At 42.8% G+C, this 13,740-nt stretch overlaps 1 protein-coding gene across 2 annotated transcripts in view; it reads right to left on the bottom strand.

Moving 5' to 3' along the window:
* MIB2 (MIB E3 ubiquitin protein ligase 2) overlaps window positions 1–13,044 on the bottom strand; it is a 55,638-nt gene extending 42,594 nt beyond the window's left edge. For both annotated transcript variants that reach the window (XM_072156061.1, XM_072156064.1), the window contains exon 1: window positions 12,890–13,044. The gene's annotated coding sequence lies outside the window, so the exon portion shown is untranslated. The remainder of the gene's footprint in view (window positions 1–12,889) is intronic.
* Between the last annotated feature and the right edge of the window lie 696 nt (window positions 13,045–13,740).

The following is a 13,740-nucleotide window of genomic DNA, read 5'->3' as shown; positions in this document are numbered from 1 at the left end:
TATAGCTGTAACTTTTCTCGTTGTTGTTATTGTTGTTGTGTGCTGGATACATTGTATATAAACAATCGCTGGTCAGTAAGAAGTAAACGATTTGCCCTTTGCCTTGTGTTTTGTAGATGCTTCAGCTGTGACTCAGTGTTTGATGAAGCGGCTCCATATAACCCGCACGGCTAGGTTCATGTGTATACACTTCCCCTGCAGTTTATGAGATGCAATGTTTATTCCAAACATTTCTGTTATGTGTAAAGTGCAGCAGATGTGATCTATGACTCCACTAGTAATGTAATAACCGGCCCCATCAGGAAATAGCTGGAAAGGTACATTGCTCCCTTCTCTAAACTCCACAACACAAGATGCGTCTACTTATGCAGCGATACAATTCTTGCTCCTGTAGGATCTTGCCATTATGGTTATTTTTAGGAATAGTGGACACAGCCAGGACCCTACAGGTGCCTACAAGTCCTGTAGTGTCAACGTCAGAGACAGTCTGAGAAAGTCAGAGCCAGGCACAGACAGAGACACTCTAAGAAAGTCAGAGACAGACACAGTCTGAGCAAGTCAGAGACAATAAGAGACAAAGACAGTCAGAGAAACCCGGAGTCAGAGACAGAGATAGTTAGAGACAGAAACAAAGACAGGCAGACAGACACAGTCTGAGCAAGTCAGAGACAATAAGAGACAGAGACAGTCAGAGAAACCCGGAGTAAGAGACAGAGATAGACAGAGACAGTCAGACACAGTCAGAGACAATTGGAGACAGACAATCAGAGACAGACAGTCAGTGAGGGAGACGGTCATTTCCATTGACAGTCGTAGACAGAGACAGAGATACTCAGAGACAAAAACGTTCAGATACAGTCAGAGACAGAGAGAGAGAGAGATACAAATAAAATATGTTTTGGTAACCCATTCTATTTTGTTATAGCTAAGAGCAGTTATTTACTATCCCCGGCAATGCCGGGAGACACAGCTGGTCTAATATAAATGGTAAAAATAGGGGGCCATGGCGCAAATTTATGGTGTGTGATCCTAATGATGATTAAGCAAGTTTCATACATGTGTATTAATAAAAACATCTGTTTTTTCCATAAGTCCACCAAGTAGACGGAACAGAAGTCAGACACAGTCACATTCAAGTCTGCGTCACAAACAAATTCCAAAGCAAAGGCTAAAATACTGTACATACGGTAGTGCAAATTGTAGAATTCATAACTATGGTTTCAGATGAGTAAAAACAGCCGCACAGTCCTATGTATAAAATAGATGCTTTGGGTGCTATCCTGTCCTGTCACCAGAAAGAGTCCATAAATATCAAAAGGAATAAAGGCAGCACTCCATTTACTGACATTTTTCCTTTTGATATTTATTGTTTCAGATGAGATATCATCTCATATCATTGAGACTGGAAATCTTTGCCAGTGATTTTGGTTGTACTTACACTCACCTATATCTGTTGTCTGACTTGGAATGTCATTTTCTGTCCTATCGCTATTTTTTCACTCCTACCTCTGACTATTCTCTTGACTGTGATTATTGTCTCTGACATCTCCGACATTATGGTTCAATTACTTTATTGAGAGAACAGAACAAATAACGAGAGAGCAGGAAGCCCACAAGACGGGCAAATGTTTGGGTTGACATCTCTGACTTTGGACCACTGTTCAGTTTGCTGACGTTAGTTTTTTCCCCTTCTCACTGATCCCTACTCACGAGTAGGGCGTGTCGCCCAGTTGGGGGCCATCACCTAGGGCAGTGATGGCTAACCTATGGCACTGGTGCCAGAGGTGGCACTCAGAGCCCTTTCTGTGGGCACTCAGGCCATCACCAGAGATGACTCCAGGTATCTTCCTGCAGTCCCAGACAGCCCAGGACTTGCTGTGCACAGAGCTATTTTAAAGTGACAGCTGTATCTGGGACTATTTTCTGCTTTATTGGTGTCCTCAGGGGCTGGTATCAATGAAAACTGTGACAGAGAAGGGAGTATAAATCACTAATTACATTTCTGTGTTGGCACTTTGCGATAAATAAGTGGGTCTTTGTTGTAGTTTGGGCACTCGGTCTCTAAAAGGTTTGCCATCACTGATATAGGGTGAGAGGGACAAGTAGAGAGGGACAGTGGAGGACATGGTATCAGAGCTTACTTTCCCATTCCACATAGACTGAAAAATATGACTCTCCAACATAAGCCTGTATACAAATGCCTGACTCCAATGTACACATCCACCCTTAGATCTTACTGTTTTTGTAAGGTTTTTGGGTCAAGATTCAGTAAATATTTCTACACAAACTTCAAAAATTTCAGGAAAATGCTTGTATAAAATGCTTAGTATAAAGACCAGCAACAATTTAGTATGCTATATAGGGTAAGGGACTATAAAGTGTCCCTTTTACACTGACATTCATCCTTTTTATGATTGTTACTTCAGTAACTGGAAGAGTTAATTTTCTCCTCTGCTCCACTTTCTATTTTTCCAAGCGCTCTCATTTCTCTACTAGGGATATAATGTGACCTATTAATTATGTTTTCCTGTGAGATTGTCCAAATCTCAATCCTTCTTTTATACAGCAACGACATCAGCACCCACAATGGACGGTAAAGCAATAAAACATACACAGCACTTATAGTTAGAGATTAGATTAGAGATTAGAATTTTGGGCTCAGGTTTGTCCCCCGTGACGCTACATATTGCTGGATTGGCAAGCAAACAACTAATACGGCAAATTGACTCCCCTACCTACTAGGCATGGCTGGTAGGGGCTAGAGGCGACACCCAAGGCAAATTACAGTCATGGCTAGTAGATAGGGGCAGCAATATGTCCGGATCATGCGGGATGCTCATCTCTGCTTATAGTTGCATTTTTGTAGTTTTTCAGGACTCATAATCCTATCAGGGGGTCCTGGATCCTTGCTTGGAAGGAAGCTATTTCTCTTCTGCTTATTTCCAAATAGGGAGGAGAACAAGACATTGCTAGACCCCCATTAGATAAGAAGAAATTCATCAGGCAGGTAGAAATCCAACATGTCTGATCCTGCTTACTCTTAAGATGCGTCACTTTTCACAGATCTGGAAGTTGTAAAAATTCATCCATCTCTCTCCTGATGCTTTACGTTATTATCAGTTATGTTGGTATTATTATTCATGAACCAGGAAGCACAGGATGAACAGTGATTTCCTGGTGCCTCTTCTGAATGCAAATATGAGCGCAGGACAAGAGTTCCTATTTCCTTACATCACCCCGCTCCACCACACCCAGTGACTGACAGGTGTCCGTATCTCTGATGCTTGGTCATGAATAAGCAGCTTTGGACTTTCTAAATCAGAGCAATGTGGCCGGGGCACGAGTATGCTGAGGCAGATATTTTCTAGACAGAGGATAGCAGCAATCCCTTACTGAGATTAATAAATCCCTCTATAGGATTTAACAGGATTGAACAATCTCCTGGCCGGCGATTGGCTAAATCAGGATTCAAGTGTCCAAACCCGAATTAAGAATGACTGCAAGCAAATGTCTTGGCGAAATGATTAAGGGAGGACCGTTCTATAAATAGGCCAGGACAATAAGCCTCGCTAAGTATATTATCCAAGTCTCGTACCTGCGGTCCAGCAGATGCGCTGGTGAACGTGTGACACTGGGATTGGAGGAATCATACTACGATATCAATAGCGATCACATCTGACACCGCTCTCAGTACCTTATATTACCCATGACTACCCATTCTATTCTCAAGTACATTTTCTTATATCTCTTATCCTGGAATTGTGTTCACAATTTAAAGAAGATCCAAGGGCAGGGTCGGCTCCAGGTTTCAGTAGGCCCCTAGGCGACAGAGCCTCAGTGGACCCCTTTGCAGTGATTTCACGTGGCAGGATTAAGTCTCCTGTTCCCTAGTTTTAGCAAACAGTTCCCTCATGGTTATTTTATATAAACTCACACCCTATGAAATAATTAGGTATAGTTCTCGCTCTCCCCCAAGGATTCCTTATGTACAGTCTAATGTGGGCCCCCCAGCAGCTCTGGGCCCTGACAGGTATGCCCAGTGCTAGCGCCGGCCCTGTCCAAGGGCCTATACCATGTACATTTGACTTGCCATCAGTTTCTAAACAGAATTAATAAAAATTTATTTCGCAGGGATGAGAGGAAATTCCAATATTTATCCAGTGTGTCAAGAGACCAAGGAGGAAAAGACCAAGCCTTCACCAGAACAGGAACAGCTAAGGCATCGATAAATATTTTTACATATAAGACCCAATTATGAGGCTTTATGAATCATATTTTTTTTTTAAATGTAAAATGAAGATTCTGGCCGTGTTCACATGTGGCGACTGCGCTGTGTTTCCTTTGCGTTTCAAAACACAATGCACAGACTGCTCCTGCAATCACCTATTGTAGTAAGATTGGGGCAGATTTACTTACCCGGTCCATTCGCGATCCAGCGGCGCGTTCTCTGCGGTGGATTCGGGTCCGGCCGGGATTCATTAAGGTAGTTCCTCCGCCGTCCACCAGGTGGCGCTGCTGCGCTGAAGTTCCCCGGAGGCGCGCTGGAATGCCCTGAAATTCACCGGCCTATACCTGGTGAAGGTAAGTGTAATTTTCGCGACACATTTTTCTTCTTAAATGCGCCGGTTTTCCCGAATCCGACGGGTTTTCGTTTTCGTTGCGTGCATGCCAGCGCCGATGCGCCACAATCCGAACGCGTGCACCAAAATCCCAGGGCAATTCAGGTACAATCGCCGCAGATCGGAAATATTCGGGTAACACGTCGGGAAAACGCGAATCGGGCCCTTTAATTTTTGAGACTTTTCATGGTGCTTGTGCTCATTTGCACCTTTTTTGTGCCTAAAAAAGTCTCCTTTCAAAGTTCACCATTGTCTAGTTTTCTGCAGTTCTCCCTGAGTTATCACCTGAATCCAGATGTGAAAGTTGCAACTTTCTTAAAGAGTTGCAAATTTTAGCACAAATCTAAGACTGCCCCTGATGAGACATAGAAATTAGCTGGGGAACTGATTGCAACTTTTGTTTTAATATAGACCAGACACCACATGTATCAATAAGGAAACACTGCTACCATACATCTGACCAGCAGAAAAGCCAAGAAAAGTCCCAAAAAGCAGACGGACAAAGCCAGATACATGTGTGTTGCATTTTGAAATGCAATTAAATCACCACATGTGAGTGTGGCCTTGATATTTCTCATCTCCCACCCATACTATGTCTTCAAAGCCTGTTGCTTAAGAAACTCGGTCTAAGAAACTCCATCTTGTGGGATTTCCCAGACCACGGAAGAGGCTTGGCTGATCGCTTGCGATCAGTAATAAACACCACATGTTTTATATTGTTTACAGGCAAAACACATGAGAGGTGATTTATCATCAAGTTTCTGAGGTAAAACTAATCTACTTTCCCATAGAAACCAATCAGAGCTCAGCTTTAATTTTATAAAGAGCTGTGGGAAAATGAAAGCTATGCTCTGATTGGGTACCATGGGCAACTAGAAATGCATCTGTGACCGGGTAAGCCTCTCCCTTGCAACACAAACGCTGCATGTGAACACAGCCTGAATCACTGAACTAAACGAACAAGCTAAGTGAAATTTAGTGATTCTCGTTTCAGTCTAGGAATTCCTGCAAGCGCAAGAGGTGAGTTTCTTGGACCGAACTCACTTGTGGGAAGCGCACTTTAAACACATCTAAACTAATACAAACCATCTAAACAAGTGTAAAAAAAACAACCAGTTTTCCATTCATACAGGTTGCTCTCCTAAAGGGGTTGTTTGGATTTAAGATATTGATAACCTATCCTAAGATTCCGATCATTGGGGGTGCAATAGGTCATCAATATGTTAATCCTGGAGAACCCATTTTAACACATCAACTCTTGCAAGAGAAAGGATCACGGTCCTTACACAATGTTAGGGGGTTTTGCTGAATTCCCACCCCTGTTTTTCTCTATAACAAAGGGGAATTGTTATACAAGCCATTCCCTTATCCCCTCCACCCCGATACACGTTGAAAAAAACATCTCCGGACCGGATGAACTATTATATACAGGCTATTAGCTTTCTATAAATGGATTATTAGACTATTAACTACGGATGGATGAGCACTATGGCTCATAGCATAGGAAATACATTAATGAAAATGTTCTCTCTCTCTGCCATTACTGCCAATTTCTGAGTATTATTAGAAATAGATGGCTAAGTGATCCCCGCGTCTTACTTATCGCTTTATATTCTCGCTGTCAGTCAAGATGTAACACAACTTGACACCAATAATGACGCAAAATCTCAGAGAGAAAACAAAGGCCCAATTAGTGGTCTAAGAAAGCTAAAAGCTAAATGTAGGCGATCAATAAGACAGGTCTGCAGCTCTCCTACCATAATGCAGCTTCCTGGAAGGTATAAGGGAACCATAGGAGATACTCAACAAACTCTACATGGGTCGGGTGGATGTCAGGCCAGTGTTTATAGAATAATGGCTCTCACCTTTTCTCCAGCTGTTACAAGACTACATCTTAGCATGTCCTACGTGTGTTTCTTAACATCTTCTCGGTCAGGGGTCAACTGAAAACTTGTGGGACAACTTTGATATTGAAAAAGATATATACGGTAATTCAGGAAGTTTTACCTGACATAATAATAAGTCTTTTCATATGGAAACAAACTTAAAGCGAATCGTCATCAGTTTTTACCATGTAAAACTGGAGATAGCAGTTATCCTCGAAATACCTTTTATTAGTAGCAGCACAACTGCATAAAACTGATTTATATTACAGGATTGTAGCTGGACTTTGAGTATCTCGGATGCGCTTGTGTGTGAGATCTCTTCACTGCTCAGAGTACCACACCTTCCCCTGAGTAACTGCTGTTGTTTTTAAACAGATGCAACTACAGCAGTGACGTAGAGCAGAGGGGAGTGGCTGTGTTGAGCAAATTTTCAGGTTTGAGTGACGGCGAGAAAATATCTATGTAATGTTTCTTCATCTTCATCAAGAAGAATGGTTGCTCAGATACATGTTTGCCGCCGGACAAAGAGAATATTTAAGCACCTTGAGTAATGGATGGAACATTAAACCGCTTATTAACGGACAAGGCTGATGTTTTCCAGACAAACACAGCGCAAACATTGTAAGACTTGTAATGACAGGTCACTTTGTCTTGTGGTATGATGGATCTGGAACTGGCATTACTTTTGATGACACTGGATACATTGGGATATATATATACATTATATATATACATTAAATCAGCAGCATGGCAGTCTGACATTGCTTGTCTTTCAAAATCCAAAAGCACTGTTGAGAAAGAATGCTGCATCTAGTGATTCACGAGCAATGAGATGCAGAAATCATCTCCCATCTGTGCCCTGGAGAAACTTAAAAAAATTGGCAAAATCTTAAATAGTAATCTTACACAGCACAGCGACTGTGCATGGCATTGCAGCTCAACTCTATTCACTTGAAGCAGGAGGACGCCATCTTTTTTCTCTCTAAGGGCCACCAACTTTCTAAGATTCTTGTCTGGTTTTCTTCTTATTATGAGGAACAACCACAATTGAGGGCTAGTATAAGAGCCTGATCACTGCCCTGCCATACTTGTCGTATCTTATTATTATCAGAGCTTTCTGAATGACTGATTTCCAGATTCTACAGAAAAAACATACCATAGAGTCAGTCAAGATGACAAATATGAGGCCACAATAAGTCACCACATTGTTCTTCTTCATGGGTAGTATGATGATGGACAAGTCTCCTTCACAAAAAGCTCAACATTTAAAGGGAAGGGGAGAGCAGCTTTGTTCTTCAGGAAGTACCACAATGTCCTGTTGTGAAGATGGCCTGGATCAGCACCAGGACACGGCCCCCTATTTTACTACTAGTTTGGACTCCACTGTCATCATTATTTAACCTTGGCACATACTGCCCTATAATAGGCCATATTTTGGCATAGTAGCACTTTCAACCTTGAGGACTGTACAGCGGGTCTACACAACCCCCCTTATGTGACACAGGGACGTGTGAACTTTTGTACTGTTTGCTCTGTACCACTCCGCTCTGGGTTGAAATGTCCTCACTTGTCACCACAAGGCTTACATGTCACATAATACATCCCAGTTAAATCCACAGTGAGTGGTAAATTTGGCCATAAGTACTAGGACAGAATTTGGAATTCACTTCAATAAGTAGGAGGAGATATTTGAATATCTAATAACAGAACTAAAATAGACGTATGTTAGATATATGGTTTCTCCCCATCCATTGATGGACATATAATAGTCAACTGGTTCTCAGGTTTGTCCAAAATAATAAAAAGTACATGGATAGCTTAAAGCTTCACCCACGGTCCTAATGGACCAGCTTGGTTTCAAAATTTTGGCTTAACAAAGTGTTATTTGACCCAGGCTTTCTACTCCGGATTCAGTATAGTTAGACTTCGGTCTAAGGTCTGACACATGTGCAGTAATGTCAGTTTTAATGTACCACCACGCAGTCCCTGTGAGCACCAGCTTTAGGTCCTGGGTAGTGATAGGACAATATGAGACATAGTACCACCAGCCCATAACAATCAGTGGATGTTTCAGTGTCCCAAATTCCCCCGACAGGTTCCATCTGCTCCTAGAACATAACTGCATCAGCACAGTAAATAGGATTTCATTGTATTACATGGATGAACACAAGTCTACATTGGAGTTTAATGCAAAAATAAAAAATAATTATTGATTTCAATAGAAAAAAAATATAACATTGTTGTAAAGGCAGATATTTTATATTGATTGAGTTTCCTAAAAAGAAACTAAAAGCCTGACTGTCTGTTAAATCCGATTCATTTCCTTATCAACAGAAGCCAAACATCATGTACAAAAAAAAAAGTCAAGTAAATTCCACACTTTTATTTATAAACCTCGATCTGCCCTTGGCAGCAGTTTTGGAACTTGCTAGAAAAGTCCCCGGAGCTCTGACCTGATAACTGCTGTTCACATGGGGGGGACTGAGCCGCCCCTGTAACACACAAAAACTAAGAGCTACAGCCATAGTGTATTCTCCTTCTGAAATAACAGTAAAAAAAGAACACACACAAAATGATTGTTGGAATAAAACACACAACAAGAACCCAGCAAGATCTGCAGATAGCATCAGGAACATATCGGTGCTTGTGCTCAAATCACAAATTACGGTATTATAAAATTTGGTTACAAGTCATAACCTACCATTTACAGCAATGGTTCCCACATTGGGATCTGACCTGGGACTAAAATGGACAGGTGGGGATCACTGCCCCACTCTTATTCTGTACCTACCCAACCTCCTTGGGTGCCCCCAAAGTATAATACCCCCTTACTGTCCCCTTCCTGTGACTCTGCCCCCTTCTTATAATAAAACAATCATATACTCAGCTTTCCTCATTCCCATGCAGCAGTCCCGCCCTCTTTGCACCTCTGCCAAAGCTGTGTGCGGCTCTGAAGCTAACAGGCGCAATGTGATGACATCATCAGGCCTGCCGGATTCAGAGTCATACACAGCCGTATAGAAATAAGAAAAGCTGGCTTATTTATTACACCACCACTGGAGCAGTTACAATAACCTGGTGCTTTGCGTATGGTGTAGCTTAACTTCACATAATAACACTATGCGGCTTATTTACTAGGGTTTCTCGGATCGCATTTCCATCGGACTGTTAAAGGTATTCGGGATTAGGTTTTTATGCGTCAGAAATCTAGGGGGGTGCTGTTGGCCGATCTGACTGATTCGGACTGAGCATGGGATTTAACATTCAATTTGTGTCGCAAGACAATGCACTTGCATGCACCAGGAAGAAGAAGGTGAACTTGGGCAGACCTGAGCGACAGATGCAGGAATCGCGGCAGATGTGCATTCCGGTGGGACAATACACTTTTGGGGATCGCGCAGGACAGGTAAGTAAATGTGCCACTATCTCTGAAAGGTAGGAGAGATAGTGGCCGCTCTATTGTACTGTTGAAGGTCTAGTTGAGACAGAATAGTAACACTATACTCGACTATACATTGTCTCTTGTAAATTATATAGTACAGTCCTCCTGGTAAAGAGGTTACATACAGAGTCAATTGACTCCCATTTACTAGGATAAGTTGCAACTTCCTAATGGGTGGGGGGCTGACTGCTCCAAATAAAGAGGCCACAGTGCTACTTTAACAAGGTCGCCTCTTTACCTATATTCACTGCAGAGAGACACTTTTAGGAGTAGAAAAAGAAATGTGTTGCAGTTCCCCATACGGGGGGCAGATAGGAGCCCCCCAGCAGGAAAACTACTGAAGGGACCCCTGTTCCTTTACTTTTATACACCAGATCCCTAGAGATCGTATCCTAGCCATTTGCCATGACATCATGAGATCATAATACACCATGAACATGAGTGCGTGTGTCTGCAGATGTCATGTGGATAGATCTGCATCTAACCTGATCATATGAATAGTAACCACCTCGAGGGATGTGCTATAAAGCAGATCAAAAACACCACAAAGAAATCAGGTCATAAAAAGTTATGACGGCAGCAGCAGATTAATGTGTTGAGCAGGGAAGGAAGGAAGCAGAAAAACCCCTCTAACATCTCCTTGATACAGTCTGAGCCCGGCCAGCAGCCCCTATGCTTCTTACAGCGGTGGTCTCCATTACCAAACACTATATGACACTTCCACGCCTTTTACTCATTTCTAACACTGCCAAAAAAAACTATTTATGATTTTCTGAAAGATGACAAAATAGTTTAAGGATAATGATGCTGAGACAGCTTTAAATAAAGTCTGCAGAAATCTCATTACTTTTCAATGTGACTTCTAGCAGGAGCGAAACGCGCTGGTTCTTGCAATGCGTCACTACTGCTTCTCCAAGATTTAGAAAAACACATGAGGGCTCAATTAGAGTCATTTTTACTACAATGGGGTTACACACCAGGCACATCATACAACTATGTGATTAGTGTGGGTCCTAATGTTTAGCCCCCCCCAACGATTACAAGAAAGGACCCCAACATACCTGAGAATTGAGTCCTGTTCTCACTAATGGGTGGAACGGCAGATGGAGCATGTATCCTGTGCTCCATTCAATTGAATGTAGTGTTATAAATTGCTGAGCACAGCGCTTAGGTATCTCCCGGACTCCCAATTACTGTCTATGTGAGTGTTAGAGATGCACAAGTGCTGTGCTTCTCCTGCCGCCCATTCTCTGGATTACTGGGGGGCTATTTTTTTATACATTTATGGGGGTCCCAGCAGTCAGACCATCATCAATCTTAAACAGTTGTCCAGGATCAGGGCTTTTCTTAATATTGGCCAGGTGGGGGTCCTGCTAAAATCATCCTATTCATCCAATCTCCTTTTCATGTATATGGGACCTTTCAACAAACTTTGCATAATACAATACTACAAGTGCATATAAGAACCTTTGTAATATACAAAGGGGGGAGGGAAACTGCTAAACAATGCAGAATAAAGTTATAGCCAGTAATAGTGCAATTTTTCATTCGCACAGGCAAAGTTGGATGTTACCTAATTCTCTTGTTGCCATCGATACCCTGTATTCTACCTAATGCTCCACAACTGAGAGATTCTGATAACATTTGTGTCAGGTCCAGCATCATAGATTCATATCGCCGAATACAATGACGCCCCACATCACTGACACCTGCTAGGATGGCAATTCAGTGACATGAATGACAACCCTGCACCGTGTTCATATCACAACATCTCAGTAGTGCAGCCTCAGGCTTTGGGCCTGGTCTGGACTATTTCTGAGTCCAATGGCAGACCCTACACCCCCTTCCCCGTGTTTTAGGATATGGGGGGGACAGCCGTGTTGAATAGCTTTAGATTTCTCATGTTTACACAACATTAACCCTTTCATTGCTGTAAAACAGCCTTCCCTGTCATCCACAATAACGCATCAGAATTCACCCGCTAAACATAATCTATATTAATCCAGGGACATTCCCTTATCTCTTTTGTAACTAGGGACAAATAAGACAATGCCCATGATCCCCAAATGTCCCCCCTATGCTCCATGTACAATGATATCACTTAATCCACTAGTTCTAAAACCTCTGACCAAGGTCCCTTTTTTTACTTCTATACTTGTTCGTCCAACCCAACTTTCTTAGACTCCTGAATGGTCATTTCATAATACAATAATAATGGCTGTGCAACAACACAGGGATCTACGATGCTGGGTTACAGCTCATATTTTGGGGGAGAAGGGGGGAATCATATATGACCCTGCTTTTCCAAACTCCTGGCTGACAAATAACCGTATAACAAGTCTAGGAAAGTTTTGGTACAGCCAATCGGAAGCTGAACATCAGTTGTCACCCAACTTTTCCTGGAAGAGATTTAAGGGATAGTAGAACTCAGGAACTAGATTTGTGGTATGGTTATATAGATAGAGAATATGAAATACAACAAATATATGACATATGGTGAAGAATCTAATACAAAACTATGCCAATTGTATGCCTCTCATGCCACCATCCTCTCCCGGGGGGATATAATTGCCTTCTGCTTTCCCCAACATGAATTTTCCAATTATTTTTACCATTTCGCAGTCATATAGACCCATAAATTCTACAACTCCAACCAGATTAACCCTTTATGTCCCAGATCTAATAAAAGTTGCCTTCTACAAACAAACCCCCATGCCATGGGGGTGCAAATGGGCACAAATGTTCACACCCACCATTAGGCTGAAATTTTAGGGTGCCAATGTCTGTCTACCTGTGGTTGTGCTTGCAGGTCTCAGAATCCACCCCACTGTGAGTATGGCAAAAGTGTCATTGTCACCTGGTGCCAGTGTCACCCGTGCCAACCTATGCCAGGTTGCAGTACACTGCGCTGCGCTATGGTGTAAGGAGTATAGGGCACTCACCAGGTGTGTGTGGCAGGGGCAGGCACGGATGTGTCCCCGGTGCGTGTCTTCTGCTCACAGCCGCATTTCCCTTTCCACTTACATCGTTCTCTCTGACAGTAGCGACAGCTAAATCCTGGCCGCGCACGGCCTGACGGGAGTCGTAGTTCGCGCACTCGCTGACGATTATTATGCCAGGGTTAGAGAAAACTACAGCTCCCGGCGTACCTTGCGGTGGGGCCGTCTGTAAGGAGCTGTGAGGGTTTGGGGCTCCCCTAGTGCTCTCTGCAGTGCTTACATAGGAAAGCCCTGTGAGAATGGTGACTAAACACGAATCATTCGTGTGTACTGGCAAGCTGACAGGGCTACTGTCTCCTCAGGCTATAGCTTGTCATGAAGCAATCCTCACATGAACTGTAATGGCACACGGAGAGATAGAAGGTGTTAATATATATGCACAAGGCCCTCCTGCTTGTGTACAGTGCCTAAGGGTCTGTTACTACAGTACACACTACAAGCATTCCTCAGAGGTTATATGTGGTGGCACCCTGTGGCCGTGTTCACACAGTGCTTTTAGAATGCGTTTTTAAATGCACTTCAAGTACAGTGGGAAGGAGCTTTTCCTCATGGCAGATGTGTTCAGACCTGAATGCTTAACATTGTGAAGGAACAACACACATTTAGTATTGTTTACAGGCAGAATGCGTGGTGCTCGCAGTGTGTAAACGTGGGCAACTCGCAATCAGGCGTAGATCTAGGCCTCTGCTTAAAGGGATTGTCAAAAATGACAAAACAGCGCCACATCTGCCCATGTACGTCTCTGGTATTGCAGTTCATCTTCATTCACTAGATTGTGTATGAGCTACCGAAGT

The sequence above is a fragment of the Engystomops pustulosus genome, chromosome 6, assembly GCF_040894005.1.
Source record: "Engystomops pustulosus chromosome 6, aEngPut4.maternal, whole genome shotgun sequence".
In the NCBI taxonomy this organism is placed as follows: Eukaryota; Metazoa; Chordata; class Amphibia; order Anura; family Leptodactylidae; genus Engystomops; species Engystomops pustulosus.
The sequence above is the reverse complement of the archived record's forward strand: the minus strand, read 5'-3'. Positions and strand labels throughout refer to the sequence as shown.